At 40.4% G+C, this 17600-nt stretch overlaps 1 pseudogene; it reads left to right on the forward strand.

Moving 5' to 3' along the window:
• The first annotated feature begins 435 nt into the window (after positions 1 to 435).
• On the forward strand, positions 436 to 1182 carry LOC145958637 (secreted RxLR effector protein 161 pseudogene; annotated as a pseudogene).
• Positions 1183 to 17600: the final 16418 nt, after the last annotated feature.

Below are 17600 nucleotides of genomic sequence, written 5' to 3' on the forward strand. Positions count from 1 at the left end.
TTGTATGGATTAAAACATGCACCACGTGCGTGGTATGAAAAATTAAGCTCTTTTCTAACAAATAATAATTTTATAAGGGGCAAAATTGACAGCACCTTGTTTAGAAAAGAAATAAAGGATGATTTCATAATAGTTCAAATCTATGTAGACGACATAATATTTGGTGCTACTAATGAAAATCTTTGCCAAGAGTTTTCCAAGCTTATGCAGGATGAATTTGAAATGAGCATGATGGGAGAATTGAAGTCCTTTCTAGGACTTCAAATCGTCCAGTCAGACAAAGGAATCAAAATTCATCAGATAAAATATACAAAAGAATTATTGCAAAATTTTAAGATGGAAGATGCAAAACCAATGAAGACACTGATGCATCCTTCAACTACTCTTGGTCGGGACAAAGAATCACCAAACGTTGATAGCACGATGTACTGAGGAATGTTTGGTTCTCTCTTGTACCTTACAGCGTCAAGACCAGACATCATGTTCAACGTCTACGTCTGTGCTAGGTTTCAAGTACAACCTAAGGAGGTACACTTACAAGCTGTTAAAAGAATCTTAAGATACCTTAAAGGAACTGCTAACCTAGGCATTAGCTTCTATAGAAGCCAAAATTTTTCCCTTCTAGGATATTGTGATGCAAATTATGTAGGAGATAAATGGGAGAGAAAAAGCACTAGCGGAGGATGTCATTTCCTTGGTCCCTGCTTGGTTTCATGGACTAGCAAGAGGCAAAGCACGATTGCCTTATCAACTTGCGAAGCTGAGTATGTTTTCGCAGGACAGTGTCTTACGCAACTGCTTTGGATCAAACATCGGCTGGAAGATTACGACATTTATGAATGTAGTATTCCTATACTCTATGATAACACTGCTGCAATTAACATTTCTAAAAATCCTGTTTTGCAATCTAGGACTAAACATATAGACATTAAACATCATTTCATTAGAGATCATGTGCAAAAAGGAACGTTTGAACTGATTTATGTTAAGACTGAAGAACAACTAGCTGATATCTTCACCAAACTCCTTCAAGAAGATAGATATGTCTGGCTGCGAGATAGTGATGGAGACCTCCTTTCCATGGATGATTTTGATGTCTTGAAGAAGGTAACCTTGCCCAAGGATCTATGCTCACCAAAGGACAAGAAATGGATGGAGACATTTAGGGTGAAGGGGAAGTGATTTTGGGCGTGAAGTGGGAGAGATGGTTTAGGCATTTTGATGGAAGCTCAAGGATGGTTGGCTGACTCCAAGGTGAAGATTGAGGCCACTCTAGGTTTTCCACTCTCCAAGGGTGGAGATAGGAGAAGGCTAGCCGAAGTTAATGATAGAAGTGAGTAGAAAAAGAGATGAACAAGCTCCTCCTAAGCTCCTCCTAGGCATGGATCATCTTCAAGGACATATCACCGAATGGATTGGCTCTTGAATGAAGAAGAAACACGAAAGTAATTAGGTCTAGCCTTGGATGGAAGCATCCAAGCTCAAGCATCAATGGATTCTCACTTCAAAAGGTAGGAAAGAAGGAAACTACCCTAGGGTTTTGAGGTGAAAGGTTGGAGACTTTTGAGAGAAGAAACTCGGCCAAGGGCTCACAAATTTCATATATGATCAAAAGTAGTACAAATGGTTAAGGAGGTAGCATATATAGCATCCGAAAATGGCTCACACTTGGCGCCAATGTACTAGCCTAATGTGGCGCCAAGTTTTTGAATTCAAATTTGAATTTGAATTCAAAAACTTAACTCACATGCAAGGTCCGGTCACATGGGTGTTTAGTGTCCATTTAGGTTGAATTTGATTAGCATTTAGGGTTGAATTTGTGACACACTTGTTCAGCCAAGGTGGCGCAAACAATGTGACTCCAAATTCAACTTAAATGCAAGTCAAATTTAACCTAATGTTACCTAATCCTTAATTTTAATAATTCCTCCTTAAAACCTAATCTAATGACCTAAATACAATGGTCAAGAAAATACAATGAAAAGGAAAAATTACAAGAAGAAGAATGAGCCCAATATTGGGTATCAAAAACCTAAAACCCAAGAAGCCCAAAATTAAGCCCAAGACACCTAAATCCTAATCTATGGTCAAAATACAAGACCAACATCAAAGTAAATTCCTATACTAATAAAATACAATAGAACATTGTGTTTAATCAATGAAGGCCCAAGTGAGAAGCACCCTAGGCCCACCAAGCCCATTGGGCCCACTAAGCTTTGAAGCAGTCAAATCTTCAAGTAGTCTCCTGGCCATAGCTCTAGTGGTTGGGCCTTTAGCCCATGCTCTTCCATCATTCCCTCCCTCTTGAGAAGGATTCGTCCTCGAATCTGAAGACTCTTCCTCATCATCACTAGCACCTACAAAAGGTTTAAGATCACTAACATTAAAAGTAGTGCTGACTCCATAATCAGAGGGTAAATCAAGTCTATAAGCGTTGTCATTGATACGCTGTAAGACCTGAAAGGGGCCATCTCCTCTAGGACTGAGTTTGGACTTCCTTTGATTTGGAAAACGTTCTTTTCTTAAATGAAGCCAAACCCAATCTCCTTCCTCGAAGATCATAGGTTTCTTGCCTTTATTTCCTTGCTTAGCATACTTCTCATTTTGATTTTGAATATGAGTTTTAATCCTTTCATGAAGTTTCTTAACAAATTCAGCCCTTGAAGCCCCTTCCTTATGAATGAAATGTTCAACATTAGGAAGAGGTATCAAGTCCAAAGGAGTTAAAGGATTAAACCCATATACAGCCTCAAAAGGAGAAATATTGGTAGTTTTGTGAACTACCCTATTGTAGGCAAATTCAATATGAGGTAAAAACTCATCCCAAGATTTGTGATTACCCTTTAGGACTACCCTAAGCATAGTTGACAGAGATCTATTCACTACCTCAGTTTGGCCATCTGTTTGAGGATGACAAGTAGTTGAAAAGAGGAGTTTGGTTCCTAGTCTTGACCACAAGACACGCCAAAAGTGGCTTAGGAACTTTGTATCTCTATCTGAAACTATAGTCCTAGGAAACCCATGGAGTTTAACCACATCTCTAAAGAAAAGTTTTGCAATGTTGCTTGCATCATCTACTTTGTGGCATGGAATAAAATGAGCCATTTTACTAAAACGGTCCACTACCACAAAGATAGAATCCATTCCCCTTGGAGTTCTAGGCAAACCTAGCACAAAATCCATGCTAATATCTACCCAAGGAGAAGAAGCAACAGGCAAAGGTGTGTATGTACCATGAGGCATTACTTTAGACTTAGCTTGTAAACAAGCCAAACATCTAAAACAATGCCTTTGGACATCTTTTCGCATATGGGGCCAATAAAATTTTTCTTTTAGCAAACTAAGGGTTTTCTCAACACCAAAGTGCCCCATAAGCCCACCTTCATGACTCTCTTTAATTAATAATTTCCTAATGGATCCTTGGGGTATGCATAACCTTCCTTCTTTATACAAGTACCCCTCAACCATATAGAAACCATCAAAAGCTTTTTGTTGACATTTTTTATAATTATCACCAAACTCAAGATCTTCCTCATACAACTCCCTAATATTATCAAATCCAAGAATTTGAGTACCTAGAGACACAAGCAAAGTATATCTTCTAGATAAAGCATCAGCTACAACATTTGATTTTCCTTTCTTGAATTTAATGATATATGGAAATTGTTCAAGGAACTCTAACCATTTGGCATGCCTCTTATTTAACTTACCTTGACCTCTTAAATACTTAAGTGACTCATGGTCACTATGAATGACAAACTCTTTGGACACAAGGTAGTGTTCCCAAGTTTGTAAGGCTCTAACCAATGCATACAACTCCTTGTCATAGGTAGGGTAATTGAGGGAGGCACCTTTTAGTTTTTCACTAAAATATGCAATGGGGTGTCCTCCTTGCAATAACATAGCTCCTATGCCAACTCCTGATGCATCACATTCTAGCTCAAAAGTCTTTTCAAAATTTGGTAGAGCTAAAATGGGTGCATTAGTAAGTTGATCCTTAAGAAGTTGAAATGCTTGGTCATGCTTTAAAGTCCAATCAAATAAACTATGTTTTTTGACTAGCTCATTCAAGGGTGAAGCAATGCTAGAGAAGTTAGGTATGAATCTTCTATAAAAACTTGCTAGTCCATGAAAACTCCTAACTTCACTAACATTTTTAGGCTTGGGCCACTCTTGAATGGCTTTGATTTTCTCGGGGTCCACTTGAACCCCATTTTTACTTACAATGAACCCTAGGAAAACCACATGATCCACACAAAAAGTACATTTTTCAAGATTTGCAAATAATTGGTTTTCCCTAAGGATCATCATAACTTCTCTAAGATGTCCTAAGTGATCATCTTGAGACCTACTATAGATTAAGATGTCATCAAAATAAACAACAACAAATTTTCCTATACACTCTCTTAAGACATGATTCATAAGCCTCATGAATGTACTTGGTGCATTAGTTAAACCAAAAGGCATAACTAGCCACTCATACAATCCAAATTTGGTCTTAAAAGTAGTTTTCCACTCATCACCCTCTTTGATTCTTATTTGGTGATAACCACTCTTAAGATCAATTTTAGAAAATATAGATGCACCATATAATTCATCAAGCATATCATCAAGTCTAGGGATTGGGTGCCTGTACTTGATTGTGATGTTGTTAATGGCCCTACTATCACAACACATTCTCCATTTTCCATCTTTTTTTGGCACCAACAACACAGGCACAGCACAAGGACTCAAACTCTTTTGTACCCACCCCTTATTTAATAACTCTTGAACTTGGTTCTCTATCTCCTTAGTTTCTTGAGGATTTGTCCTATAAGCTGGTCTATTGGGTAGACTAACCCCAGGCACAAAATCAATTTGATGTTCTATACCCCTAAAAGGAGGAAGGCCCTTTGGACCATCACTAGGGAATATATCATCAAATTCTTTTAATAAATGAGAAACTTGAGAAGGTAAAGAACTAAGCTCAATGCTTAAATTATGACATTGAAGCATACCTCTACAAAGAAGAATATAAGAAGGCTTTTCAACAATTAAAGTTTGTTTTAAAGGTTCTTGTTGAATTCCTTCTTTAAGAAGAGATTTCTCTTCCTCCCTCTTCTTTGATGATTTATGCTTCTTTTATTTTTTCTCTTTTTTTATTCAATTTCAATTTTTTTTTCTTCTTCTCTTTTCATTTTCATTTGTACTTGATCCTCTATCACTTGTGAAGGAGACAAAGGATGAAGTATAAATTTCTTCTCTTTATGAGTGAAAGTGATTTCATTGGTAAGGCCATTGTGCATGGTTTGCTTGTCAAATTTCCATGGCCTTCCCAACAAAATATGGCAAGCCTCCATTGGAACTATGTCACAAACCACTTGATCTTCATAGTTACCAATAGAGAACTTGACTTTCACTTGTTTATCAACATTGATATCCCTGTAGACCCCTAAAATTGTCCGGGTAGGAAATAAAGCTTGAAGACTCTTGAGGACTGAAGGAAAGTCAGCCAGAAGGACTCATGGAAGGCCCTAGGAGGATTCTCTGTAGGTCTAGAGGTCTTGTAATAGCTCAAAATAAGGAAGTGGAGGGAATGAAGCCCAATACGGCCTCCCAAAAGTTCAGTACGGCCGTATTGAACATTTTGAACTACAATACGGCCGCACTGAACTCAATACGGCCGTATTGAGGTTTCTTGAACTTCAATACGGCCGCACTGAACTCAATACGGTTGTATTGAGGTTTCTTGAACTTCAATACGGCCGCACTGAACTCAATACGGCTGTATTGAGGTTTCTTGAACTTCCATACGGCCGTACTGAATTCAAAACGACCGTATTGTAGTTCAAAACTTCAATACGGGCCGTATTGACTCCAGGGCCCGTATTGCGCCTGTTCCCTATAAATAAGACGTCATTTGGACGTCATTCCACACTTTTACACTGAGTTTTAACCCTCTTCTTGAGTATTCTGGGTTTTTTTGAGCAGTGCTCTGCCTAGAAATCACTCGGAGAGTTGATCCGACAAAGTTCTCGAGTTCTGAGCTTTTTGCTTGAGTCTCGAACTGAGTCGAAGGGAAATCCTCCGGATTTCCATAGTTAAAATTTTCTAGGAGGGAGCGAGCGGGCTTGTAGAGCGAGGGAACGCCAAAAAGCTTCCCAGTTTTACTTGAATATAAAAGCACGCTTCAAAGGTTTCTTCTTAAGACCTTCCTTTTACTGCTTTCTGTGTGTATATTTAACTGTCATCATGTAGATAGTTAAGTTATAATTGTTTAGAATAAATAGGGGTAATTTAGTAATTTCGCACTATTATTTTTAGAAATAATCTGTCATAGGGAACCCGAAAGGGGCGCTGTGGGGTGCTAACACCTTCCCCACGCGTAACCGACTCCCTTACCCGACTCTGGTTGTCATGGCCGAAGTCGATTTTTGAATCGATTGCCTTAAACTTCTTTTTCCAATGTTTTGAGTAAAACATTGGTGGCGACTCCATGAACCCTTCCTTTTTATGAAAACCGCTAATCCATGGAGGGTCCCGCTTGGGATTAACATGGATTGGTGAGCCTTTTAATAAAATTGCTCGACAAGGTCTCAGTTTGAGAATAAGTCATTCTAGCAATCCATATTTTTAAACAAATAAAAGAGTCCAACCATCCTTCGCGAATGCCGAAAGCCCGTTTCGGGCCGGTTGCGACAGATGGCGACTCCACTGGGGAAGCCTCGAGAGTCAGTCTCATTTAGTGACAGATTATTTTTAATAAATAATAGTTAAAATTACTTCATTACCCCTTGTTTGTATGATAACATGCTTTATTTATTTGGCTTTAATAACTGTTGTATGTTTAAATTTTCGCAAATGTTTGAAATAAAAACTGCACACAAACCTTTGCACACAACAGTTCCCTCTATACCCGAGGGCATGAGTGGAAAGCCATAGGGAGTGGATGTTAGTACGACCGGTTGTCGAATGGGTCTATAGGTGCCCCTAGACCGTTGTCGGAAAGCATCACTCAAGGTGATAACCATGAACTCGAGTCCGACAGTGCGTTGGAACTTTCCATCGACTTACGACAAGAGGAATTGGGTCCCTATAATGGGGGCACCTTGGGGGCCTCAGACCGGTGAGAACAGTTAGATCCACCTTGAATATGCACTTTTCTGCAGGATACCCCTACCTCGTGATTCGCTCGTGACTGTTCGTGGATGAGTGAATTGTTTGTGTATAGGTTTATGTGATATTGTTTGTGCATTAGTAATAAACCTCGTGATAAGGTCTAAAGAATAATCCCCATGCATGAAAATACCATGACATGAGAAAAAAGACCATGTGTGGAAATATAATAAAAGTGAGGAGCATGTGCATCATTACCAATAAGACATCATGCATCCTCATAAACCATGCATTTTAGGTTCACCAATACCCTTTGACATGAGTAAAAGAGACCCATAATTATCGAGATTCTCCGTTGAGGAGAGATCATAAGTCAAGGAGGGTAGTAACACTCTGTTTTAAAAAGGCAGCGCCTTAAAAATGGAGGGTTATCAAGCTCATGTCAAGAGCGTATTCATCCCATAAATAAACTAATTAAACATTCATTTTAGAAAGTGGCTGGTCATCTCTCTGTCCTCACGCGCGCGCAGAAAATCAAGAAGATGGACGCGTTGGAGGAACAAAATAAGAAGCTTACAGCCGAGCTCTCACAGCTCAAGGAGCAAATGGCGCAAATGATGGAACTCATGCGTCACCACAACATACAAGGGGCTGAGCACAGTGATCATGAGTCCCATCATGTTGGAGGAAGAGTGGAACAAGAGCTGAAAAGTGGGAAGCTAGCTAAACCTTCCCAATCATTTAAAGCTAAGAAGACCTTTGGGAAGAAGAAGGAGAGAGGAGTCAGTGCCATAACCATTTCCTCATCTTCCTCCACTTCGAAGTCAGGAAGATCGCAATTCACCCCTGTGAAGAAGTTTGATAAACTTCCGACCACCTACAGCGATCTCCTGCCGAAGCTAGTAGAAGCCAAACTTCTAGCTTATGTTCCACCAAGAAAGATCGACCCACCTTACCCCGATTGGTACAAGCCACAGGACAAATGTTTATACCATTCGGGGGCACCAGGACATTCAACGGAGAACTGTTTAGCTCTCAAACACAAGGTCCAAAGCCTTATTGATGCTGGATGGGTCACTTTCGATTCGACAGCGCCCAACGTGAGCAAGAATCCTCGGCCAAAGCAGGAATAGAGAGAAGAACAAGCCACGATAGGGCCCCTTCATATTTCTCTTTTAGGGACTCATGATCAGTACCCGAGATCATGAGAACCTTTTCATGTAAATAAGGGTTTTACATTTTTTTTTAATACATATCAATAAAGAGGCATTTTTCACACATCACTCTCTCTTTTGTTCTTTTCTCTCTTTCCTCATTAACATTAATAATTCTAAACCTAAACAGAACCAATAAAATAATTATGTCCGTAATTGTTCGCTCTGACCGGGATCCGAAAGTTGAGGATGAATGGGTTGAGTCGGATAGCGATGAGGAGGCCATCTCTCCGGATCTGCAAAGAATGCTAGAACGAGAAGCTCGCCTACTCCAACTCGTCAAGAGAAATTGGAGACTGTGAATTTGGGGCATGGCCGAGAGATATAAGAGGTCAACATTGGGACCCATATCAGTGATGAAATAAGGACACATGTTTCCGCTATGATTATAATAAAATCATTCTTCATTGCTTCTTTTCTTGCTTATAATAAAATTCTAAACCACATTATTTTTAACCCTGTTTGAATAAACATGAATGAGGTTAAAATCATCTTAATAATAATAAACCCGCATCATTTTTTATGTGGAAGTGTGTGTGACAACTTGGAGCACCTTCCCTTGGCCTCGACAAGTGCCATCATGGATAAAAATAAATCCTTTAAAATAAAAGAAGCTCGGCAGAAAACCCAAAAAGGGGGATGCGCAAAAATAAGAGCAAAGAACCCGCTAGGAATCCCACGAAAGGGTGACCTAGGCAAAAATTAGGGTTACAAAATAAACAAAAAACAAAAGTCCGCTAAAACACCACAAAAGGGTGTTTCAGGCAAAAATAAGGACAATAAAAAAAAAAAAACAAAAAAAAAAACAAAAATAAAATCCATGATGGTACCATGAACCGAATTCAAAAAGAAAGGTTCAAGGGAAGCTATCCAAGTTGTCGAATCACAACACGACTTTTTAACTTCATAAGTGTTTAATCAAACAAGCCTAAACACATAAGCCTACCTTGGCCATCCATTCTTACAAAAACCATTTTTGAAAAATAAATCCCCTCTAAAACACAAACTTCAGAATAAAAGTATCTTTCCCTTCTTTTCTCTCTTGTCCCAAATGATTTTAGAATAATCTAGTGGAAGCATGGAGAAATAAATCATCACTGATAATGGATCTAATTTGAACAACAAAATGGTGGAAGAACTGTGCCAAGAATTCAAGATCCAACACCATAACTCTTCCCCATATCGGCCAAAGATGAATGGGGCAGTCGAGGCGACCAATAAAAACATCAAGAAAATAGTGCAAAAGATGGTTGTCTCATTTAAAGACTGGCACGAGATGTTACCCTTCGCTCCTCATGGCTATAGGACTTCAGTACGTACATCTACAGGAGCTACTCCATTCTCCCTCGTTTATGGGATGGAGGCAGTTCTACCCGTCGAAGTCGAGATATCTTCTCTAAGGGTAATCATGGAAACAAAACTTTCCGAGGTAGAATGGGTTCAAAGCCGATACGACCAGTTGAACCTTATCAAAAAGAAACGGCTGAACGCCATATGCCATGGTCAAGCCTATCAGAGGAAGATCAAAAAGGCTTTTGACAGGAAAGTCCACCCTCGAGTCTACCATGAGGGAGAGTTGGTAATGAAGAAATTGCTACCAACTCAAAAGGACAAAATCGGAAAGTGTGCCCCAAATCACGGAGGACCATACGTGGTAAAACGAGCCTTCTCAGGAGGAGCATTGATCCTCACAGACATGGATGGAGAAGAACTTCGATACCCAGTCAACGCTGACGTGGTAAAGAAGTACTACGCTTGAAGACGTTGCTTGCATAGGCCCGCTAGGATGAAAACCCAAAAAGGGCGTCCTAGGCAAAAGTTAGGGCAAAATAAAAAGCCCGCCAGTACAAGGGTACTAGGCAAAACAAAGGTGAATTTATCCCCGCTAGGATACGTCCTAGGCAAAAATTAGGGGCAAAAGAATAAGATACAAAAACAAAGCAAGCAACGATCACTTGAATCGAAAACCGAAAGGCGGTTCAAGTGATTATCTTCTAGAAGCAAGCGTCTTGCAGCATCTACACTCCTGGCTCAGGCATCTCACCCGAAGCAACTAGGGGAACGGGAAGAGCGACAATTACAGATATGATTGTTTAAGCCAAAAATGTATAGCCTACCTTAGCCAGCCATTCTTCAGAAATTCCTTCTGTATATCTTTCTGTAAAAACACTTGTGAATATCAATAAAATATCTATTCACTTTCTCTTCTCTCTTAACCATGTGATTATGCCTCTAAAATTGGTATTTCATAAAAATTGTACGAAATTCCTTTAATAATCAGTCAATAAAGAAAATTGGAGGGGTTCCTATAAAATCCATAATCTCCTGCATAAAAGGCTCACAAAAATATTCCCTCTCGTCGATGACAGAAATTCCTCCAAGAAAAGGAGGTTAGGGAGAGCCATTCATTTTTCTAAAAAATATTAAATAATAAAACTTGCATTTGTGCATCACACACACATTAGTTGCACATTCAAAGACCTTATCATGAGGCAATCGCATAAAATAAAAATAGAAAAATTGCTTGTGTATGACAGCAGTCAACAAAAGCCGAAAAACGACAAAAAAGGCAAAAATACAGAAAAAGTCAAAATTCGACAAAAAAGACAAAGATTCCGCATCATACAGAATAATTGAGCCTGGAGAGGCTCGCCGAAATAATACTCCCACAGAATAATTGAGCCTGGAGAGGCTTGCCGAAATAATACTCTCTCAGAATAATTGAGCCTGGAGAGGCTTGCCGAAACAATACTCCCTCACAGAATAACTGAGCCTGGAGAGGCTCGCCGAAATAATACTCAATAAATTGTACAGAATAACTGAGCCTGGAGAGGATCGCAGAAATAATACTCCCCAGAGAAACCTCAGCTTAAGCTCATGGAACAAATCCCCAGCGAGAGCTATCAAAGCAAAATCGTCAAAATCCCCAATGGAAGCGCGATCATCCAAGCAAAATATTCAGTCAAAGGACTTGAAACTTCCTCAGTGGAAGATAGCTCTCTGACTGAAGCGCTGAGTGAGGCTAAGCCTGCAGAGGCTTCCTAAATAATACTCTGGGATACATAAGATCCCCAAATCCCCAGTCGCCTACTCAAGAGGCACCCCTACAAAAGGAGAAAAATAAAAAAAAATCAATAACCATTCCCCAAGCGGAATCCGGCACTCAGCCGAACACCAAACATCAAGATAATTCGCCTACTCAGAGGCACTCCTTCAAAAAGAGGAAAAATCGAAAGATCAATAATCATTCCCCAAGCGGAATTCGGCATTCAGCCAATCATTGAACGTCAAGATGATCCGCCTAACAGAAGAGGCTAATCACAACAAAACGACAAAATCCCCCAGCAGATGATAGCCTACATAGAGGCAACAAAGCCAGAAAAATAAAAAGAGACACCCGAATAAGGATAACCGGGATACTCCACCATCGTCGAAAGGACGTCAGCCAATCATAAGGCATCGCTCACATCAGAAAGAGCATCTTCGTGTCTACACCCCAAGGAAACAGAAATTCCTCAATGGGTACCAACTACGCAATGGAAAGTTGGGACACAAGAACCTATGAGTAACTACACATCCCCTAGACGGATCCCTGCGTTATCCAGCCCTCAGCGGCACCAAAATCAAAATCAAACCATCGAAGCAGCATCGTGGACTGTGGAGACAAAATCATCTCAAAGCCTAAGAGGCAATACTCAGCTACCCAGTTGTCGAGAGCACCGAGGTATGCACAAGCCTGGAGAGGCGGTACTCAGCTACCCAGTTGTCGAGAGCACCGAGGTATGCACAAGCCTGGAGAGGCGGTACTCAGCTACCCAGTTGTCGAGAGCACCGAGGTATGCACAAGCCTAAGAGGCAATACTCAGCTACCCAGTTGTCGAGAGCACCGAGGTATGCACAAGCCTGGAGAGGCGGTACTCAGCTACCCAGTTGTCGAGAGCACCGAGGTATGCACAAGCCTGGAGAGGCGGTACTCAGCTACCCAGTTGTCGAGAGCACCGAGGTATGCACAAGCCTAAGAGGCAATACTCAGCTACCCAGTTGTCGAGAGCACCGAGGTATGCACAAGCCTGGAGAGGCGGTACTCAGCTACCCAGTTGTCGAGAGCACCGAGGTATGCACAAGCCTGGAGAGGCGCTACTCAGCTACCCAGTTGTCGAGAGCACCGAGGTATGCACAAGCCTAAGAGGCAATACTCAGCTACCCAGTTGTCGAGAGCACCGAGGTATGCACAAGCCTGGAGAGGCGGTACTCAGCTACCCAGTTGTCGAGAGCACCGAGGTATGCACAAGCCTGGAGAGGCGGTACTCAGCTACCCAGTTGTCGAGAGCACCGAGGTATGCACAAGCCTGGAGAGGCGGTACTCAGCTACCCAGTTGTCGAGAGCACCGAGGTATGCACAAGCCTGAAGAGGCGGTACTCAGCTACCCAGTTGTCGAGAGCACCGAGGTATGCACAAGCCTGGAGAGGCGGTACTCAGCTACCCAGTTGTCGAGAGCACCGAGGTATGCACAAGCCTAAGAGGCAATACTCAGCTACCCAGTTGTCGAGAGCACCGAGGTATGCACAAGCCTGGAGAGGCGGTACTCAGCTACCCAGTTGTCGAGAGCACCGAGGTATGCACAAGCCTGGATAGGCGGTACTCAGCTACCCAGTTGTCGAGAGCACCGAGGTATGCACAAGCCTGGAGAGGCGGTACTTAGCTACCCAGTTGTCGAGAGCACCGAGGTATGCACAAGCCTGGAGAGGCGGTACTCAGCTACCCAGTTGTCGAGAGCACCGAGGTATGCACAAGCCTGGAGAGGCGGTACTCAGCTACCCAGTTGTCGAGAGCACCGAGGTATGCAATGAGCCTGGAGAGGCGACGACTAATACTCAACCTGGAGAGGCTACTCAACAATTTTCCACCGGAAGACACTACAAGTCGGAAGGATGGCTTATTCCCCGGACAATTGGGTCAACTCCTTTACTTGTCAATCGATACACCAAAAAGACCATTTGACTAAGTAAAGGGGGGGCAGCTGTAGACCCCTAAAATTGTCCGGGTAGGAAATAAAGCTTGAAGACTCTTGAGGACTGAAGGAAAGTCAGCCAGAAGGACTCATGGAAGGCCCTAGGAGGATTCTCTGTAGGTCTAGAGGTCTTGTAATAGCTCAAAATAAGGAAGTGGAGGGAATGAAGCCCAATACGGCCTCCCAAAAGTTCAGTACGGCCGTATTGAACATTTTGAACTACAATACGGCCGCACTGAACTCAATACGGCCGTATTGAGGTTTCTTGAACTTCAATACGGCCGCACTGAACTCAATACGGCTGTATTGACGTTTCTTGAACTTCAATACAGCCGCACTGAACTCAATACGGCTGTATTGAGGTTTCTTGAACTTCAATACGGCCGTACTGAATTCAATACGGCCGTATTGTAGTTCAAAACTTCAATACGGGCCGTATTGACTCCAGGGCCCGTATTGCGCCTGTTCCCTATAAATAGGACGTCATTCCACACTTTTACACTGAGTTTTAACCCTCTTCTTGAGTATTCTGGGTTTTTTTGAGTAGTGCTCTGCCTAGAAATCACTCGGAGAGTTGATCCGACAAAGTTCTCGAGTTCTGAACTTTTTGCTTGAGTCTCGAACTGAGTTGAAGGGAAATCCTCCGGATTTCCATAGTTAAAATTTTCTAGGAGGGAGCGAGCGGGCTTGTAGAGCGAGGGAACGCCAAAAAGCTTCCCAGTTTTACTTGAATATAAAAGCACGCTTCAAAGGTTTCTTCTTAAGACCTTCCTTTTACTACTTTCTGTGTGTATATTTAACTGTCATCATGTAGATAGTTAAGTTATAATTGTTTAGAATAAATAGGGGTAATTTAGTAATTTCGCACTATTATTTTTAGAAATAATCTGTCATAGGGAACCCGAAAGGGGCGCTGTGGGGTGCTAACACCTTCCCCACGCGTAACCGACTCCCTTACCCGACTCTGGTTGTCATGGCCGAAGTCGATTTTTGAATCGATTGCCTTAAACTTCTTTTTCCAATGTTTTGAGTAAAACATTGGTGGCGACTCCATGAACCCTTCCTTTTTATGAAAACCGCTAATCCATGGAGGGTCCCGCTTGGGATTAACATGGATTGGTGAGCCTTTTAATAAAATTGCTCGACAAGGTCTCAGTTTGAGAATAAGTCATTCTAGCAATCCATATTTTTAAACAAATAAAAGAGTCCAACCATCCTTCGCGAATGCCGAAAGCCCGTTTCGGGCCGGTGGCAACAATCCCCATCTTCATTAATCCAATGAAGTTGATATGGTTTCGGATGGGAAATAATAGTAAGACCAAGCTTCTCCACCAACCTTGTACTACAACAATTGCAACATGACCCACTATCCACAATGAGAGAACAAGCATTATCAAAAATTTTACACCTTGTGTGAAAAATATTCTCTCTTTGTGAAAGGTGAGACTCATGAGGTTGGCTTCCTAGAAGTCTTCTAATCATAAGAAGTTGACCATCACAAGGATATGCACTTTCAATTGGATGGTCTTCCTCACTTGATTCACTATCACTTGAAGTAGCGGAACTAGATTCATCAACACTACTATAAACATCTTGCCCTCTCAAAATCATTACCTTTTTAGTTGGGCACTGAGAAGCTATGTGGCCTCTCCCAAGACATTTAAAGCATTTGATGTCACTAGTCTTACTACTAGAAGTGACAACATTTTTATTTTTCTCTTTTTCATTTTCTTTTTCTTTTTCAAGACCTTTGCCAAATTTCTTAGAGGAATCATATTGACCCTCCCTCTTGTAGTCTTTCTTAATATAAGAGCTAGATTGAGTTTTGCCTTTAAAAGAGCTTTTTCTCAAGTTTTGTTGTTCCACCCTTATACAAAGTTGGACCAAATCATCAAGGTCCCTATAAGGGAGTAACTCAACCTTATCTCTTATGTCAAAATTGAGACCACTTAGAAATCTAGCAATGGTCAATCTTTCTTCCTCCCTTATCCCAGCCCTCATGAGATACAACTCCATCTTTTGCCTATACTCCTCAACACTCATATTTTTTTGTTAGAGTCTTTGGAGCTTATCCATAAGCTCCCTACTATAATAAGAAGGAATGTGCCTTCTTCTCATAGCACTCCTCAATTCATTCCAATAAGTGATGGGAGGATCATTGTGAAGTCTTCTCTCTCTTTCCAAGGATGTCCACCAATACATGGCTTGTCCTTGAAAGGCTAGGGTGGCTATAGGAACTCTTCTTTCCTCACCTACTTGATGACAAGTGAAGATTTGCTCCACTTTCATCTCCCAATCCAAGTAGGCGTCCACATTTTCTTTTCCATGAAAGTAAGGGAGATCAACCCTTGATTCCCTCACTTTTGGTTCCTTAATGACTCTCCTAGGTCTAGGTTGGTAGAAAGCATCCATGTTCAAACTACCATCATATTCTTGGCTTTGAGAGTCATTGGAACTCTTAGTGGAACTCTTTGAAGAACTTTTTTGACTTTTGTTTTTATGTATTTTTTATAAAAGTTTTGCTTCTTGTTGCTTAATCTTTTGAATTTCTTTCTCTAAAGCAAGAAGTTGTACTTCTCTTTCAATCTTTTCTTTTTGTTTTTGAAGTACCTCCTCATGCTTCCAAAGTTTTAGTGCTTCAACCTCCTTGACAATTCTTTTAAAACTTTTAGGAGATTCAAAGTCACTACTACTTTGAGAATGATGACTCATGATTAAGCAATAAGAATTTATATGTTATGCAAAAAGATATAAAATGTTTTTGGGATTTTCTAGGAATGAAAATAGCACTTGGAAGTCTAAGTGTACAAATTGTACTATCAAGGGAGGTGAGCTACAAAGAGCCACTTAATAACCAAGCCTTTTCAAGTGAAAATCACTAAACTCCTTTGTGGTACTTCCAATTCCCCAAAACTTTTCACAAAAATTTTGAATTCTTTTTCACAATTGGTTTGTTTTGAAAGCTAAGCTAAACGTGAACAATTAAGAACTACACAATTCTAGACGTTTCAAGGCAGCAAAATAAGGCAATTAAAAGACAAGGAACTTAAAGGAAGCAAGATAAGTAACTAGTCGGGTTCCCTAAGTGGAAGCTTGAAACATATAAAATTTCCAAGCCACTTCCACTAGTACTACACGTGAGTAGGCTACCAAGGAGTTAGATATACCTGACCAGCTTCTTAATACTCCATCCAAGCTTTAAAAATTGGTTTAAAATACAAGAGATTATGGCAAAAATGTAAACTAGCCTAGAAAGCAATTAAAAGGTGGTTTTAGTGACTAATTAGTGACGCATTTTTTATGTTCAAATTTCCTACACTTATTCAAGTGTTTAATCCGCCACTAATCCTTCAAATATGATGCTCCTGGACCTGCAAAAGAAACACAACAAAGAGGTTAATGGTGGCTGCCTCACAAGGTGAAAGGAATGGTCACTCAAGTGAAGGAAGTTTAGGAAAAGCTAGGTCACTAAATTAGGTCAAATTTTTTTTGTAGTCTTAGTGTCCAAACTTTTCCTACTCTTTGTTGAGCAATGCTTGATCCTTGAGCAAGGATTTGAGGCCACTTCCAGCACAGGTAATTTAATGAAAGAAAACTAGACAAGCAATAAAACACAATTTGGAAAGCTTATACCAAAAGTAAAGAGTAATAAGTGTATATGACAAAACACAAAGAGGTTCAACAAGTAAAACTGAAAATTAAGACTCCAAATAAAAGCTAGCACTCAGTTAGGAAGGTTCCTAGATAGGTACTAGAGTAGATGAACAAAACAAAAAAAATTTGAAAGCAATTGGATAAGTATAGAACAAATAGTAGTCAAAACAAAAACAAGGAATCAAGTGAATTTTATCCAAGAACACCTCACGGCTTTTTCAATTTAAATTGTCTTATATATATATTTTTTTAATTCTTTCTTTTTCCAGTCTCAAATTAAGACTCCAGAGAAGGTGTTTGCCTTTTGTTTCAAATCTTTCTATGATTCCAAGCTATAAAAACCGAGACTACAAAAATTAGGTCAAAATCCAATTGAAAATGAGAAACTAGTGCACTAGTCTTAGGTTTTTTTTTTGTATTGAATTCTTTTTGCACACTTTTCTTTTGAACTTTAGAACTTTTCTTTTGTTTTAGGCTCTGTTTTATCTCTGTTTTCAGCCTCTAATTTTTTTTTAAAATTGAATCCACAAGAAAGAGTGCACTAGAAGTAGAATTATGCACTTGAAATTTTGAGTCACAAAAATTTTTATAAGATTTTTTTAATGGAAAGTGATTTGAAAACTCA

This window comes from Cajanus cajan, chromosome 6 (assembly GCF_000230855.2).
Source record: "Cajanus cajan strain Asha chromosome 6, NIPB_CcT2T_4, whole genome shotgun sequence".
Classification (NCBI taxonomy): domain Eukaryota; kingdom Viridiplantae; phylum Streptophyta; class Magnoliopsida; order Fabales; family Fabaceae; genus Cajanus; species Cajanus cajan.